Here is a 16,244-nt window from a genome sequence, read left to right on the forward strand (position 1 = left end):
CTTAAATTTGCAATTTTGGGGAGAGAGTTAGCACTTTTATTAATTTGTATGCTTTTAAACTATTTGGGGAATATTGGTTCCTTGTTCCTCATTCGTAACAAATATTTCCCCGATTTGTTTGCCTTTAAACTCTGATTATGATGTTTTGCTCTCGAGTACTTTTCGTTATAACGTGCCTTTGTTATGAGTCTATTACTGGTGGGGGAGGGGGGTGGTCCTAAGAAGTAGCTGCTGCCGGAGTAGATTTTCATGCAGGATCAGATCCAGGGAGCAGAGACAGGGAGGGACAGTGAGAAGGAAGGAGAGAAGGCCTCACGGGAGGTGTTCCCTCATGGGCGGAGCAGAGACAAGTATAAATTCAAACTAAGTGGCTTACGTCTCCCTGTCGAAAACATGGAAAGAGATTTCTCCCTCTCCCTCTTCTCAGAGCATTTATGTTAAAAAATATATAAGCACTTTCTCATCTCTTTAAAATGTATTGCTTTGAAGACTAGACAGGTATTTAGCCAGCGGAGCTTGCTGTTGTTGTTCTTGTCTTTCTTTCTTTCTTTCTTTCTTTCTTTCTTTCTTTCTTTCTTTTAGCTTTATGACCCAGGAATGTCTTTCTCAAGAGCCTGGGAGCCATCTCTCTCTCTCTCTCTCCCTTTTAAGAAAAAAAATTTTTAATATTTACTTATTTTTGAGAAAGAGAGAGAGTGAGAGCCGAGGCGGGGCAGAGAGGGAGACGCAGAATCTAACGCAGGCTCCAGGCTCTGAGCTGTCAGCCCAGAGCACGACGTGGGGTTTGAACTCATGAACCACGAGAGCATGACATGAGCCGAAATCAGAGGCTTAACCGACTGAGCTGCCCAAGTGTCCCTGGGAATGGTCTCTTTAAAAGGCAAACATCAAGGGGCGCCTGGGTGGCTCAGTCGGTTAAGCCTCTGACTTCGGCCGAGGTCAAGATCTCATGTTTGTGATTTCAAACCCCACATCTGACTCTGTGCTGACAGCTGGGAGCCTGGAACCTGCTTCAGATTCTGTCTCTCTCTCTCTCTCTCTCTGCCCTTCCCCTGCCCCTCTCAAAAATAAACATTAAAAAAATTTTTTTGAAGGCAAACATCTTAGAGCCATCTCTTTGAAATACAGGCATGAAAGGAATTAGTTCCTTACCTCCCAATTTCTGTGGGAAGGGAGGAGCCTGACTTTGTGGGAGACTTACTTCCTGTCATAGAGGTAGAAGGAGCTGGTTTTCCCACTGGATAAAGCCATTAGGGCCAACGCAGATGGTCCCTCCGGTTACCAGGTAAAGTTAGGAGGAACCATATGTAACACATGGTCCTTCCAAGGTATCACACTTGAGAACTGGCTCTTGTCTGCCTTGGGAGCAGATATGGAAAGGGATGTATCTGCCGGCTGTAGACGGGGGTGAGATTCCCTTCTGTCTCGGCAATCTCTCAGTGGATCACCCGTGATGGGCATCACGTTCTGGTTTAATGCTCTTGGTTTTTGTTTTTTTTAAATAATAAAAGAGTTTTCTTTCTCTGCTACCTCTGTGGAGAGGATTTCTGGGTTGGGAGAAGATTTTGTTTCTAATTCTATCTCCCTGAACAGCTACCGCTGGAAGCGACCAGCTCTCGGTCCGCTGCGATCACGGGAGCCCTGAAGAAATGCTCCCCAGAACTCTGGATGGGGTTCAGGGAGAGGAGCATTTATTCATAGTCTCTCACACCCCCTGGTCTCAAGGGGGCTGTTGAGCCCCCACACTCGTGGGCGTGCATGCCGGCGTGCAGGGTTTCACAGTTCTCCCTGACCAGGAAGCACAGGGCAGGAAGGGAGAGGTGAGGTGTATAGTTTTTGGCTCGGTCTGTCGGGTTGTGTCTGTGTAGAGCTGGCCGAGACCGGAGCAAAGCTGGTCTAGCAGCCGTGGCTGGAGTCAGGCGATTTGAAGTAGAGCGAGAGAGGCACCTGGCACGTCCACGCTTTTCTGGTTGCTTGTTTTTTTTTAAGTAGGAAAAATCTAAGAGTAGGTTTTGCTTGGGTCCTGAGATGTCATGAGTTACCGACGCGTGTTTCTTTATTTGGTCATGTTGCCTCTGAGGTATTTGCTTACAAATAACACCGTGATGATGATGGAGGTGCCAGAGAGCAGAAGCGAGGATACTCTGGCCTTGCATAGAAGAGGAACAATTCTGTGTTCCTCAGAGAGCACAGTCTCCATGTTGGAGGACACCCTCCGACCCATCCAGTAGTGGCATCTGTTTAAAACACGGGTTCTCTTGGGGCGCCTGGGGGGCTCAGACAGTTAAGCGTCCGACTTCGGCTCAGGTCATGATCTCACGCTTTGTGAGTTTGAGCCCCACGCAGGGCTCTGTGTTGACACCTCGGAGCCTAGAGCCTGATTCTGTGTCTCCCTCTCTCTCTGCCCCTCCCCTGCTTGTGCTCTCTCTCTCTCTCTCTCTCTCTCTCAAAAATATATAAACATTAAAAAAAAAACAAAATAAATAAAACATGGGTTCTCTTGTCAGTATCCCAGCCCTTCTGTCACCCACTCTTTGCTTCCAGATTTCTTTGTGGGAAAGAATTTCCAATGATGGTAATGATCATGGTCCCCTCCCTGATGTTGTTAATGTTGTCATATTCCTGCTGAAATTCCTTTTCTCATAGCACTAGAAAATTGAGCAATACTTAGGATATGTTGCCACATTAAAGATGAAATTAGACAAAATAGATTTATAATAAAATTGGTGCTTTGCTGCCTGGATAAGGAAACCAGATCTGTCTTGTTTCAATAGAGAAAATGATGTTTCCACAGACTGGAGAAAGTTATGATCAGCCATACATAGCATAACTAGATAGACAAGCTATATAAATGTACTCCTTTAACTCAAATACATGATAGAGCATTCGCCAGAAAGATAAAAGCAACATCGTACCAAGCTAACCGTACCAAAGAAAGCCTCAATAAAAGTATTCGAAACAGTGAAAATTAACCCCGACAACACACATACCATTACAGAAGCGACAGAATCGTTTTGAGGAGCCTTGATTCAACCGATACCAACTACTTTTCTAAAAGAGAAAAGGAAGCCTGTTAACAAGGAATGCTCTGTACCTTGGAGAGACTATAAATGTTCTAGAGAAACCTAAGACATCAGTGGGAGTTGTCAACAGCAGAGCTGTTGCAGCAAAGACACAGTGGGGCTGACAATCCGCCAGCAGAGAAAACCCAAATTACAGCTGAATCGTATGAACACATCATAAGGATACCAGGGAAATGAACCACCCTAGCTAATTGAATAAGAGTCAGCCTAGTAATAATATTGGTACCAAAGAAATCAGACAGTGCAATTAAGCACTTATTAAAGAAGATATTCCTGACATGAAAGGCAGTCGATTTATGGATATTGAGAGGTGTCTTTCCAAAGGGGACAGAGGAAAGCAGGGACGTTGCTCTGAGAGGGTGGAGGGCCACAGCTAGAAATTAATCGTGTGCCTTTTAGAATCGTGTCAGCTAATGCCCTACGGTCTAAAGGTAACGCCCGGATCGGACAGGAGTGGGCGTTCTGCCGGACGGACTGGAGCCATCTGTGTGAGGTGATGAAGTATGGATCTCGGGTCCCTCCAAACCCCCCAAAGCTTTTTTCCAGTCGCAGCTGGGGAGACAGCATGAGGCCATATGTACAAAGGCAAAGTCCCGGACTGGCCTGACCTGCTATTCCCCATCCGTGTACTTCGGCCCAGGGTGTTAAGGGAACCCATCCCGGGCCCAGATTGTTAAGTAAGAGGAGCCATGAAAACGAGACCTACTGGTGTTGCTGCTAAGAAGTCTAATAAACATCACAATAACCGTCATAAACAATATACTTGTTCGGTTTTTTGTGTTCGCCGTGCCTGAGGGTTTTATGTGGTTTATTCACGAATGACTTTCTGTAAGCACTCTTATTATTACCACTTACAGCCTTGGAAGCAGAATCAGAGAGCGCAAACGTGTGCAAGGGCACACGATTAGGAAGAGCCAGGATTCCAAATCGGGTCGGTGTGACGTGAGAGCTGGTGCCATTCCTTCGCTGTGACACGACGTGGCCCCTCAGCCTCGCGGGACAGTCCGAGATCAGTGAGGTGAAATCACTGACTGCTTCCGGCACCGGGTCCCCCAGATGAAACCGACATACACCCCACGGGTTCTCCAGGAGTTTGCCATCCAGTCCTGGTGGAGAGAGATCCACGCCCGTCTCCAAAGAGAAGCTCAGCTTCTTTCGCCGTTGCCCAGACCCAGCTACAAAGAGCGAAGATAATAAGCGGGAGAGGTCGGCTAGGGACAGGCGCACGTGTGCTGCACACGCACACTCACACGCTCACGCTCACGCGCTCACGTTTTCCCAGCCAAGGGGTGGTTCTTTACAATGCTCCTTTCAGATGTGGTGCTTAAGTAAACTAGAAAAAGCAAATGGTTCCAGTGGCCAAAACTCAATCAAGAAACCCCTCCACGGCCAGGGGAAGGGAAGCTCAACGAATGGATGCCTAGGGAATTTTCTGGCCCGAACTAAGGGCCATAGCAACTGCTGAAGACCCTTTTCGCCATCACCATCCCACTCTTTTCTGGACAGGTGTTTACTGTGTAATCCTGACCTTCTCCTTCTGCGGTGGATGCCAAGAAAAGGCAGAAGTTGTACAGACTCGTTTTCAAAACCTAGTGTAATCTTAAGATGCTCAAGTTCATCAGGTTTGATGGGTCTAAATCAAATTTAATGACATATCAAAATATTTATTACTACTCGGTATATTAGTTAGCTGGGGCTTCCATAACCAGGTACCCCAGACTGGGCAAACGACACAATGATTTTCTCCAGTTCTGGAGCCTGGAAGTCGGAGATCAAGGTGTCAGTGGGATTAGTTTCTTCTGAGACTCCTCCCTCCTTGGTTTGCAGATGGCTGTCTTCTCCGTGTGTCCTCTCTTGGTCTGCCCTCCGTCATCTCTGTGTCCCAGTCTCCTCTTCTTATAAGGACACCAGTCATATTGATTAGGGCCCATCCTAATAATTTCATTTAAACTCATTACCTCTCTAAAGACCCTGTCTCCAAGTATGATCACGCTCTGAGGTACTGGGAGTTAGGACTTCTATGTATGAATTTTCGAGGGACACGATTCAGCCCATAACAAAAAGTGAGGTTTATGCCATAGTTCGACTTGTTTTTTTAAACAATGAAACCATGTGCCCTTTGACCGGCACATCCCTACTTCCCCCTTCTGCCAGCCTCTGTTCATTTCTGAGAAGATATTTTATTTTTAAGTTGATTATTTATTTTGAGAGAGAGAGTGTACATGGGAGGGGCAAAGAGAGGCGGGGGGAGAGAGAGAGAGAATCTCAAGCAGGCTCCATGCTGCCAGTGCAAAACCTCACATGGGGCTCGAACTCATGGACCTCGAGATCATGCCCGGAGCAGACATCAAGAGTGGGTCGCTTAACTGAGCCACCCAGGAGCCCCTGAAAAGATATTTTAAAGTGTTATGTTATTTCAACAGAAGGCAGGTAAAAAGAACAAAAGAGAAGTAAAGGAAATGACAAGTGGAAACCCAGTCCTCTGAGGTGAGAACACTGCTCAGCCGGTGCTGGAGTCTCTGAGGCTGGCATGGGGGGGTGAGGGGAGGCAATGGAGCAGATTCCACAAGTATTAGGTTGCAAACTGGATTTAGATTCTTTAAAGAAAGGTTTTTTAACGTTTATTCATTTTTAAAAATTTTTTTTTTTAACGTTTATTTATTTTTGAGACAGAGAGAGACAGAGCATGAACAGGGGAGGGGCAGAGAGAGAGGGAGACACAGAATCCGAAACAGGCTCCAGGCTCTGAGCGGCCAGCACAGAGCCCGACGCGGGGCTCGAACTCACGGACCGTGAGATCATGACCTGAGCCGAAGTCGGACGCTTAACCGACGAAGCCACCCAGGTGCCCCACATTTATTCATTTTTGAGAGACCGAGAGAGGGAGGGCATGAGCAGGGGAGAGGCAGGGAGAGAGGGAGACACAGAATTTGAAGCAGACTCCAGGCCCTGAGCTGTCAGCACAGAGCCTGGCATGGGGCTTGAACCCCTGAACCGCGAGATCATGACCCGAGCTGAAGTCTGACGCTCAACTGACCGAGCCACCCAGTCGCCCCTGGATTTAGATTCTAGAGGAAGGAACCACCGCCCCAAGGGTGAGAAGTGTCGCGAGGTAACATTCACAGGGACAGCAAGCAGACAGGAAGTCACACACAGTGGACAGAAATCACACAGGAAGTAGACAGGAAGGCACATCGTAGACAGAAGTCAGCCAGGAAGTAGACAGGAAGTCACACACAGCAGACGGAAATCACACAGGAAGTAGACAGGAAATTGCATAGAGACAGAAGTCACCCGGGAAGTAAACAGGAAGCCACGCGTAACAGACAGAAGTCAGCCAGGAAGTAGCCAGGAAGTCACACACGGCAGACGGAAATCACCCGGGAAGCAACTGGGAAGAAAATAAGTCCCTTCTTCCCTCCAGTCCGATAGCCTCCCCTGAGTATTCCTGTTGACTGAGCCAAACACGGAGCCGCTGGCAAAAGGGAAATGTAGTCCGCGGAGTCCCAGCTCTGGGATCCCCAAGTGAAGTATTAAAGGTGAGTGCAGAGCTAGTCGACGGTAACTCTGGCACATAGATCTCTTCAGTCTGTTCTTCCAGCACTCGGAAATGCATGATCATCTTGCCGGAGTGCGTTTTTGGTGGTAAAGAAAAACTCGCAAGCCGAGGTTACTCAGAAGACCTCACTCCTAAAATAACAATCATGACAAATTCCTTCATGCAATCCCTTTGCTCCCCCTTCATAAGGCGCCACTTTGCTGTTCTTTCACGCTCACCGAATCGAATTGTAGTTGGAGAAAAGCCTCCCAACACTGTTGAAATCCGCTGACTCATTCTCCAATTTCCAAGCAGTCAGAGGTTATGTCGAGGCGATCGAACGCGATGGGGATATCCGGACGTCAGGGGTACCCTCGGAGGTCAACGCCCAGACATGTTTATAGACAATCGTAAAAAGGACACAACATACTAGGTATACCTTATTTATAATGTAAATCTTATAACTGTACAGAGAGGATTCCAAATAAAACTGGAATATTGTAAATAGATTCGGGGTGATTGTAGCTGCAGGTCGGCACTACGTTAAGTGTTTCTTCCTCAAACGTCGCCTAAGTTTGTAACTTTCTTAAAAGGGAAAATAGGATATGAGAAAATTTGCTCATTCACATTTCCCAGGCTGCTGTCCTCTCTGATCTCAACATGCCTTTGAATTTGTTTTCCTTATCATCTTTGAACAAATGAAATACTGTTGGTCTTGTCTGACCTAGACTCACAGCTTTTCAAACAACTCATGCTTTCACAGCTGCTTATTCTAATATTAACAGGCTGAGGGGAGTTTGCCTTCAAATTAGTTTTCAAAATAAAACAAGATTGAGATGTACAATTAAGGAAAATGCACTCTAGACTTAGGACAATTGTTCTTTCTCCTGGTTTTTGTTTGTTTGGTTTTGTTTTTTTAAAAGAACTAACATTGCCTGACTTTGTCCTTCTTTATGCAGAACGAAGCACGATGAAAGTATTGTGTGTGCCTGGTGATAGTACCAAGTAGGGAGGAAAGGGAAAAAGTTCCTCCTGTGAAAACGTTTTTCTTTGATAGGACACTCTCAGTCTCTGGTTGAAGAGGGGCAGAGAGAAAACAGCCAGGAAGATTCAGTTCTTTTCTCCATCATAAAGATGCCTTTTGGGAATGATCAAGGGACGCTGAGGAATGAAGAGTAAGGCAAAACATTATTTCAAAACATTAGAATGACCTCAACTTTTCTTTTCTTGAGCTCAGGGTCCTCTAATAGAACTCTTGTAAATTTCTTCTCCTTCTCCTTCCTCTCCTTTATGTCTGTTTGCTTCTTTATTTAGACAGCGTGCACGCAGGGGAGAGGGAGAGAGAGAGGGAGAGAGAGAATCCTAAGCAGATTCTGCGTTGTCAGTGCAGAGCCCGATGCAGGGTTCGACCTCACGAACTGTGAGATCATGACCTGAGCCCAAATCAAGAGTCAGACGCTTAACTGACTGAGCCACCCAGGAGGCCCATCTTTTTCTTCTTCTCATATTGTTCTCTTTATTTTTCCCATCCATCTTACAGGAACATTATTCTAAAACTTCAGCTCAGCATAACAGCTATATACGAGGTGATTGCCATGTATAAGTTATCCCACATTCTCTAAAAAATTCCTTTTCCCTTTTAAGCAAGTTGGAGTTCGTCGTGTTCTACGCGGCCAAAGTGATCCTAACTATTACACCCGCTTATTCCTTATAAAACAAAGTCCAAACTCCTAAGAACTGCTTGTAAGGTCTATGTAGTGTAGCTTTGTCTCACCTTTTCAACTTTATTTGTCATTGTTTCTTAGTTAAAACGTTTTCTCCAAACCACCAGGCACGCTCTGTGTTCTTAAACACCTGGCCCTGTTCATTCTCCTACCACACCTCTGCTCATTTAAATATCTTTGCCTCACTTTCTCTCTTTAAATCCCAGCCATCTTTTAAAGCCCACTTATTTCAGATCTCCCTTTACAATGGAATTACTTTTCTTTTGATTATCTAGAGCACTTCCTATTTGTGCAATTAATTTGGCATTTGTCACATAGTCTCATGAATCGTTATTAATTTAAAATAATTTTTCAAAGCTTATTTATTTATTTATTTTTAATGTTTATTTGTGAGAGAGAGACAGAGAGACAGAGCATGAGTCAGGGAGGGGCAGAGAGAGAGGGAGGCACAGAATCTGAAGCAGGCTCCAGGCTCTGAGCTGTCAGCATAGAGCCCGATGCGGGGCTCGAACTCGTGAACCACGATCTCATGATCTGAGCCGAGGTTGGATGCTTAACCGACTGAGCCACCCAGATGCCCCTATTTATTTATTTTTAATAATGGAGTTGAGCTTTGAAAGTCTCTGTGGGTCTTTTTATTTTTTTAGGCTTCAGTTATTTTGAGAGAGAGACTGAGAGCACAAGTGGGGGAGAGAGAGGGAGAGAGAGAGAATCCCAAGCAGGCTTCATGCTGTCAGCGCAGAGGCCAATGTGGGGCTCAAATCCATGAACTGTGAGATCATCACCTGAGCTGAAACCAAGAGTCGGACGCTTAACCTATGGAGCCACCTAGGTGCCCCTAAAGTCTATTTTACAGAGAGACAGAGAGATTGAGAGAGAGCGTTCGGGCAGGGGAGGGTCAGAGAGAGTGGGAGAGAGAGAATCCCAAGCAGGCTCTGTGCTGTCAGTGTGGAGCTGGACTTGGGGCTTGATCTCAAAAGACTAGATCAAGAATCTGGTGCTTAACTGACTGAGCCACCTAGGTGCTCCTGGATCATGATTAATTTAAACAGTTTTTGTACATATATGAATAAACTGTAAGATCTTTGGGGTCAGAAACCACATTTTTGCTTGTTGGTGTTCTGAAGGAGAAGCAGAAACAAACATTTTCCGATTCACTAGTGATGCTGGGTCATTCCTAAAACTTACACTCATATAGAATAAGTATTCTTTTGCCCAAGGGAATCATGTATAACACTTAAAATCATTTACTAAACCGTGTTTATCCAGGGCATTCTATATGCTAGGTATTGATGAGATACACAACGCAGACCTCACAGCTGATAGTCATGACACAAATGGGTCACAGGGAGCCAAACCCAGAGCCCAAATTATAAGGGACACGGACTGTCACAGGACGGAGAGCACAAGAAAACCGAGCTGACATGGGTGCCTTGGTGGCTCAGTGGGTTAAGCGTCCAGCTTCGGCTCAGGTCATGATCTCACGGTTCGTGGTTTCGAGCCCTGCATCAGGCTCTGTGCTGACAGCTCAGAGCCTGGAGCCTGCTTCGGATTCTGTGTCTCCCTCTCTCTCTGTTCTTCCCCTGCTCACACTTTGTCTCTCCAAAATAAATGAACATTAAAAAAGATTAAAAAAAAAAAGAAGAAGAAGAAAACTGAGCTGATAGAGGGAGAGAACATTCGAGAGTCAAAGGCTGTCAGTTACAGGCATTTTACGGAACCAGCAAGACTCCACACGTGCTGGGGCTTTCGGGAGAAGGAAGGGATTGATACACAGCAGTGCTTTCCTCCACTCCAGAATCTGAATTCAGCTGAGGACCGGAGAACCAGATTGAAGGAGAGAGGAGGACATGACCTAGATTTGTGGCAAGTGCAGTGCCCTCGTTCCCCTGAACTGACTTTACCCCGCCAACGGCTGGCCTCACCTGCACACAGAAGCTGCTCACTTAAGCTCACTGCGTTATTGGAAAGCAAACCAGGACCTGAAGCAAGTTAGCCTCTAGCCTGTGAGACTTTGGGGGAAGAAAAGAAAAGGTCACGCACAGTTCCTATCCTCTGCTTCTAAAAGACACTGATGCACAACGTCATTTTGTGCTCTTCTCTGGGCCTCTGGGGAGTCAGGGAGGCCCTCCTCTGGCAACACATTACCATCTAGGAAGGCACTTGGAGAGGAGGGGAGTGGAGGAAATTATGAAAGGCAGGGTCATATGAAACGCAGAATGATTTGGGTTTAAATGCCAGTTCTGTCATTTATTCACTGTATTATCCCGCAAATAACTTCATAGAGTGTCCTCTTCCTCATCTATAAAGTGGGAATCTTATCTTACAAGGTTTTTATAAAGATAGACCCAGTATATTATAGATCTTCAAAAAATATTTCTAAAAATTTCATTTTAAAGATGCCTTTTGGGTCTCGAACTCAACTTTTTTTTTTTTTTTTAGTCCCATTTTTATTTTTTTGATTTTTTATTTCCTTAGTATAATTTATTGTCAAGTTGGCTAACCTATAGTGTATACAGTGTGTTCTTTGTTTGGAAGGGTAGATTCCCTTGGTTCATTGCTTACATACAACACCCAGTGCTCATCCCAACAGGTGCCCTCCTCAATGCCCATCACCCATTTTCCTCTCCCCTCCCCGCCCGCATCAGCCCTCAGTTTGTTGTCTGTATTTAAGAGTCTCTTAAGGGGCGCCTGGGTGGCTCAGTCGGTTAAGCGTCCGACTTCAGCTCAGGTCATGATCTCGCGGGCCATGGGTTTGAGCCCCGCGTCGGGCTCTGTGCTGACAGCTCAGAGCCTGGAGCCTGCTTCAGATCCTGTGTCTGCCTCTCTCTGACCCTCCCCCGTTCATGCTCTGTCTCTCTGTCTCAAAAATAAATAAACGTTAAAAAAAAATTAAAAAAAAAAAGTCTCTTAAGGTTTGCCTCCCTCCCTCTCTGTTTGTAACTATTTTCCCCCCTTCCATTCCCCCGTGGTTTTCTGTTAAGTTTCTCAAGTTCCACATATGAGTGAAAAAAATCTCTGACTGACTTATTTCACTTAGCATAAACCCCCAGTTCCATCCAGGTTGCTGCAAATGGCATGATTTCATTCTTTCTCATTGCCAAGTAGTAGCCCATTGTATATTTAAACCACCTCTTCTTTATCCATTCATCAGTGGATGGACATTTAGGCTCCTTCCATAATTTGGCTATTGACGAAAGCACTGCTATAAATATTGGGGTACGTGTGCCCCTATGAATCAGTACTCCTGTATCCTTTGGATACATTCCTAGTAGTGCTATTGCTGGGTTGTAGGGTAGTTCTAGTTTTAATTTTTTTGAGGAACCTCCACACTGTTTTCCAGAGCAGCTGCACCAGTTTGCATTCCCACCAACAGTGCAAGAGGGTTCCTGTTTTTCCACATCCTCACCAACATCTGTTGTTTCCTGAGTGTTAATTTTAGCCATTCTGACCGGTGTGAGGTGGTATCTCAGTGGGGTTTTGATTTTTAAACTTAACTTCTGATTAAATAAATAATTCCTTTTCTAGTAATAAAGTGATAGTAAATAAAAACAATAATTTATTGCAAAGAGACTATTGTAGAGATTAGTTAACATGAAGCGTGTATGTTCCAGGCTTAGGGAAAGGAGTGAAAGCACATCTAGTTTGGTTTAATTTCTTCTTAGCACCTGATAAAAAATATAAGAATTTGGGAGGAGTTGGGATGGGGAGGGTTTATAGCAAACGTATTTTAAATTATAGAAGCCCAAGGCTTTATAGATTTCTCCAAAGTCCTTCCTGTACCTTTGAGTGTGTATTTCAGACATAGTGACAGTCTATGGCATCAAAGGGATACATAGTACTTCTCAGTGACATTGAACTCCAAGGGTAAGATCATCCTAGGTGTGTCCTACCCTTTTCTGTTAACTGCTGTGATGAATTGTTTTTCTCTAGGAAGTGATACTCTTTCATTTTTATTCCAAGAGAAAAACATGAAACTACCCATTAAGAACAAGGATAATGTCGTAAACAGAACTTAATACATTTTTTGATATTCAACTAGATACTTACAATACCATTAAATAATCTCTAAACATGCCACTTTATTTTATTTTAATTATTGTAATTTTTAAAATATTTATTTATTTTGGAGAGAAACAGCACGAGTTGGGAGGGGCAGAGAGAGAGGAAGACACAGAACCTGAAGCAGGCTCCAGGCTCCATGCTGATAGTGCAGAGCCTGTCGTGGGGTTTGAACCCATGAACCATGAGATCATGACCTGAGCTGAAGTTGGACACTCAACCAACTGGGCCACCCAGGTGCCCCTAAACATGCCACTTTGAAACCAGATAGGGGCTCCTGGCAGGCTCAGTCAGAAGAGCTTTCAATTCTTCATCTCAGGGTTGTGAGTTCAAGCCCCACATTGTGTGTAGAGATCACTTAAATAAATAAATAAACTTAAACTTACTTTTAAAAAATCCAGGTAAATAAAGCAGCATGAAAAGCAATAAATAGGGATGCCTGAGTGGCTCAGTTGTCCAACTCTGGATTTTGGCTCAGGTCATGATCTCATGGTTCGTGGGATTGAGCCCCAACATCTCTGCTGTCAGCTAGGAGCCTGCTGGGGATTCTCTCTCTCTCTCTCTCTCTCTCTCTCTCTCTGCCCCTCCCCTGCTCACACGTGTGTGTGTGTGTGTGTGTGTGCTCTCTGTCTCTCAAAATAAATAAATCAACTTAAAAAAAGAAAATAAGTAAAAGAAAGATGATTTGAAAAGCTGGAAAAAAATGACATTTTAGCAAAAATAATCAAATCGGCCAAAAGCCAGCTAGTCATCTTGACTATTGCTACAATTTCTTCCATTTGCTATACTTCTGTAAGAGTTTGTCTCCTTATTTCTTCCAGAGCCTCTAAAATTGGCAATCTGTTGATTGAAAAATTGAGAGCCTAAGATCCTAATAAGGATTCAAAAATTCAAAAAACTCCCTTGACCATCATGTGGTCTCATATAACGGCAAAGAACTTCTCAAGCAGAAAACAGACAAATTGGGACTATCCAGAGAGAGACAGAGGCCTTACACCCCTTCTATTTTTATAATGCATTTAAAATAAAAGAAAAAAAACCAAATCACGATAAGCATTCTCAAAACAGGATCATGAAAAGTGTAGTACATTTTTGATGTTTGCACTTAACCATTGAAGTGGCAGGATGGAAATTTTCTTTTCTTCCAGTGCCGTATCTCTGTAGCTATTTATAAAACCTATTCAGAGATAGCATAGAACAGCTGAATCTGAGGCCAAGTGTAAATAGGCCCTGATGTAAACAGATAATACAAGAGATCATCCCTGGTCTTAGTGGCCACTTCCGGAAGAGAAATACACAAGATTTCTGCTGACTGGGGGTGGTTTGAGTCCATGTTTACATGGGCCTTGATAAATGGAAAGATGAGATGAATATCTGGGTAATTTAGGCCATGTCTTCCCTTACTGCTTTTAAAGGCAAAGCAAGAGACTCGAGCCGAATTAGAGGAACGAGGGACAACTAAATATGGGCCCGCACAAACAGCTGTCACCCTGACCGCAGCACGTCTCTCGCCTCACCTAGATGCCACTGCGATGGGGCCTCCATACCCCACAGACTGGACCTTCCATTCCCCCGTGGGGGACCCCCCCCCCCACAGACTGGACCCTCACCCTCCCATCTCTTCCCACCAGAGCTCAGGACACCAGAGACCACGTGACCCTGTGGCCGGAGCCACCCCAGGGCACTGCCAGGCCCAGTAGGAGGCTGCAGGGCCTGGGGGAGCAGGGACAGCTCTGGCTGGATCTCCATTCTGCTCTGGTAAATTTCACTTTCCTCATCTGTAAAAGGGGGACAACCACAACTGTAGCCACCCCACTGAGCTGAGGGGATTAAACATAAATTGCCTATCTCATGGTAAGTGTTCTCTCAAGGTTCTCTCAAATTTGTGGTGACATTCCACAACTAGTGTCATTGACGAGTCTTGCCAAGTCGATTATTTGTACGATAGTCGCACAATGGTAATTTTCAAAGACCACCATTCTCTGATGGGGCACCTTGGAGGCTCGGTCGGTTGAGTGTCTGACTCTTGATATCAGCTCCGGTCACGATCCCGAAGTCGTGAGATCCAGTCCCGAGCCAATGAAGCCTCTGCTTCGTGTGAAGCCTGCTTGGGATTCTCTCTCTCTTCCTCTCCCTCTGCCCCTCCCCCAGTCACGTTCTCTCTCCCCTCCCCTCTCAAAATAAACAAATAAACATTAAAAACAAAACAAAAAACAAACCACAACCCACAACGCCACCATTCTCTCTAACTTTGTTAGTTCCATCAGGAAGCCTTTCCCTCATTTCGTCTTTGCTATTTAATCAGTGTGGACTAATGGCTTCTTATTTTACTCAGTGGGTTATAATCCATTATTACCATCCTTGATCTTGATGCTCAGCGCTTGGTCCGTGGGAGCTCATCTAGGTCGGTTCCTATGTCCCTCAACGTGTTCCCTCAACATGCCTCCGCCATACTTTGGACACTTCTTTATTTTGTGGCCCAATCTAGCGTTTCAGGTTCATCTTGTACTCCCCTTGCCTCAGCCTTGTAATCAGCCATTTTTTTCAAGAAGCTCCAGTTCTTTCTAGTGGAAAACAGTATCTAGACTGACATCTGGGCTCCAGATACGCTCACGGCTCTTGGGTGTTTAGGTCCTTCCGGCAGACAGAACTGGAGAACACGCACACGCTTGCAAATGGAACCACATCTCTGCTGCAGATTCAAAGATCGTGACTTCGTCCTACTCTTCCGACTCCAGCCCAGCGCCGTAGCCTCTCCTCAGCCTCTCGCGTCCCGTGTTTGTACGTCCCTTCTCAGGCATTAACGAAACGCGTCCTCGTTCGTTCAGTCCTACAGCGTGCAGAAAGCTGTTTCGGAATTACTAAGCCACATCCCTGCTGAAACAAACCTTCCTAGTTGGGCTCAAGATTTGTCTGCATCCAGTTTTGTCATTAGAGTCAAAGCACTATGTTCAAACCGTTCTTGGGAGCGGGGGGGATGAATTTCATGGGATTGAATTGCATCTCCACAAAAATGTTCTTTAGGAAAGTTACTCGGGTTCGTTCCCCTCCCCTTCAGTGTGGTTGTGGTCTCCATTTTAAGCACAATGAAGTTCATTCGCTTGTATTCCACTGTAGGTTTTTTTCCTCCTCCATCTATTGACTTTAAACTTAATTTAATTTAGGAGTGTATAAACATACGCATGGCTCTAAAAGCTCATACTGTACAGAAAAGTTACATTCAGAGGTGTGACATTCCCTTCCTCCTTTCTTCCACTCTATCCCTATAGGTAATTAACTTCATTAATTTCTACTTCACCCATGCTCTCTCTCTCTACAAAAATAAGCCGATGAAGCTATCTATCTATCTACCCATCTTCCATACACAAAAGATAGCAAATATACTCTTTGGCCCTTTGATTTATTTTCTGCTTGCATCCTAGCAGAAATCACCCCATGTTACTTTTAACTATCCTCCATATTTCTCTTTTGTTGTTGCATAGTACTCCATTGTGCCGACATACCATCACTTAGAGTTTCAATGGACTTTCACGTGTCTCATTTGATCCTCGTAATAACACGATGAGGTGGGCAAAATATGATATTATCCCCATTTTATAGCTGAGAAAATAGAGATTCTGAGGGGTCTAGGGACAGCTCTCAGAGCTTGAGCATGACCCTCTTCCTACTACATGGTGCTATGAGTCTTTAAATCTCTTAATCCTCCATATTATAGGGGAACTCAGATGTTGTGGGCTATTCTGGAACACTGACCATTGTTTATAACATATCTTTAGGTTTAATGATGATAATATGATGATGATGATGATGATGATGACGACGATGTATTCTGTGTAA

This window comes from Panthera pardus, unplaced genomic scaffold (genome assembly GCF_024362965.1).
Source record: "Panthera pardus isolate Hobbes unplaced genomic scaffold, ASM2436296v1 HiC_scaffold_26, whole genome shotgun sequence".
In the NCBI taxonomy this organism is placed as follows: domain Eukaryota; kingdom Metazoa; phylum Chordata; class Mammalia; order Carnivora; family Felidae; genus Panthera; species Panthera pardus.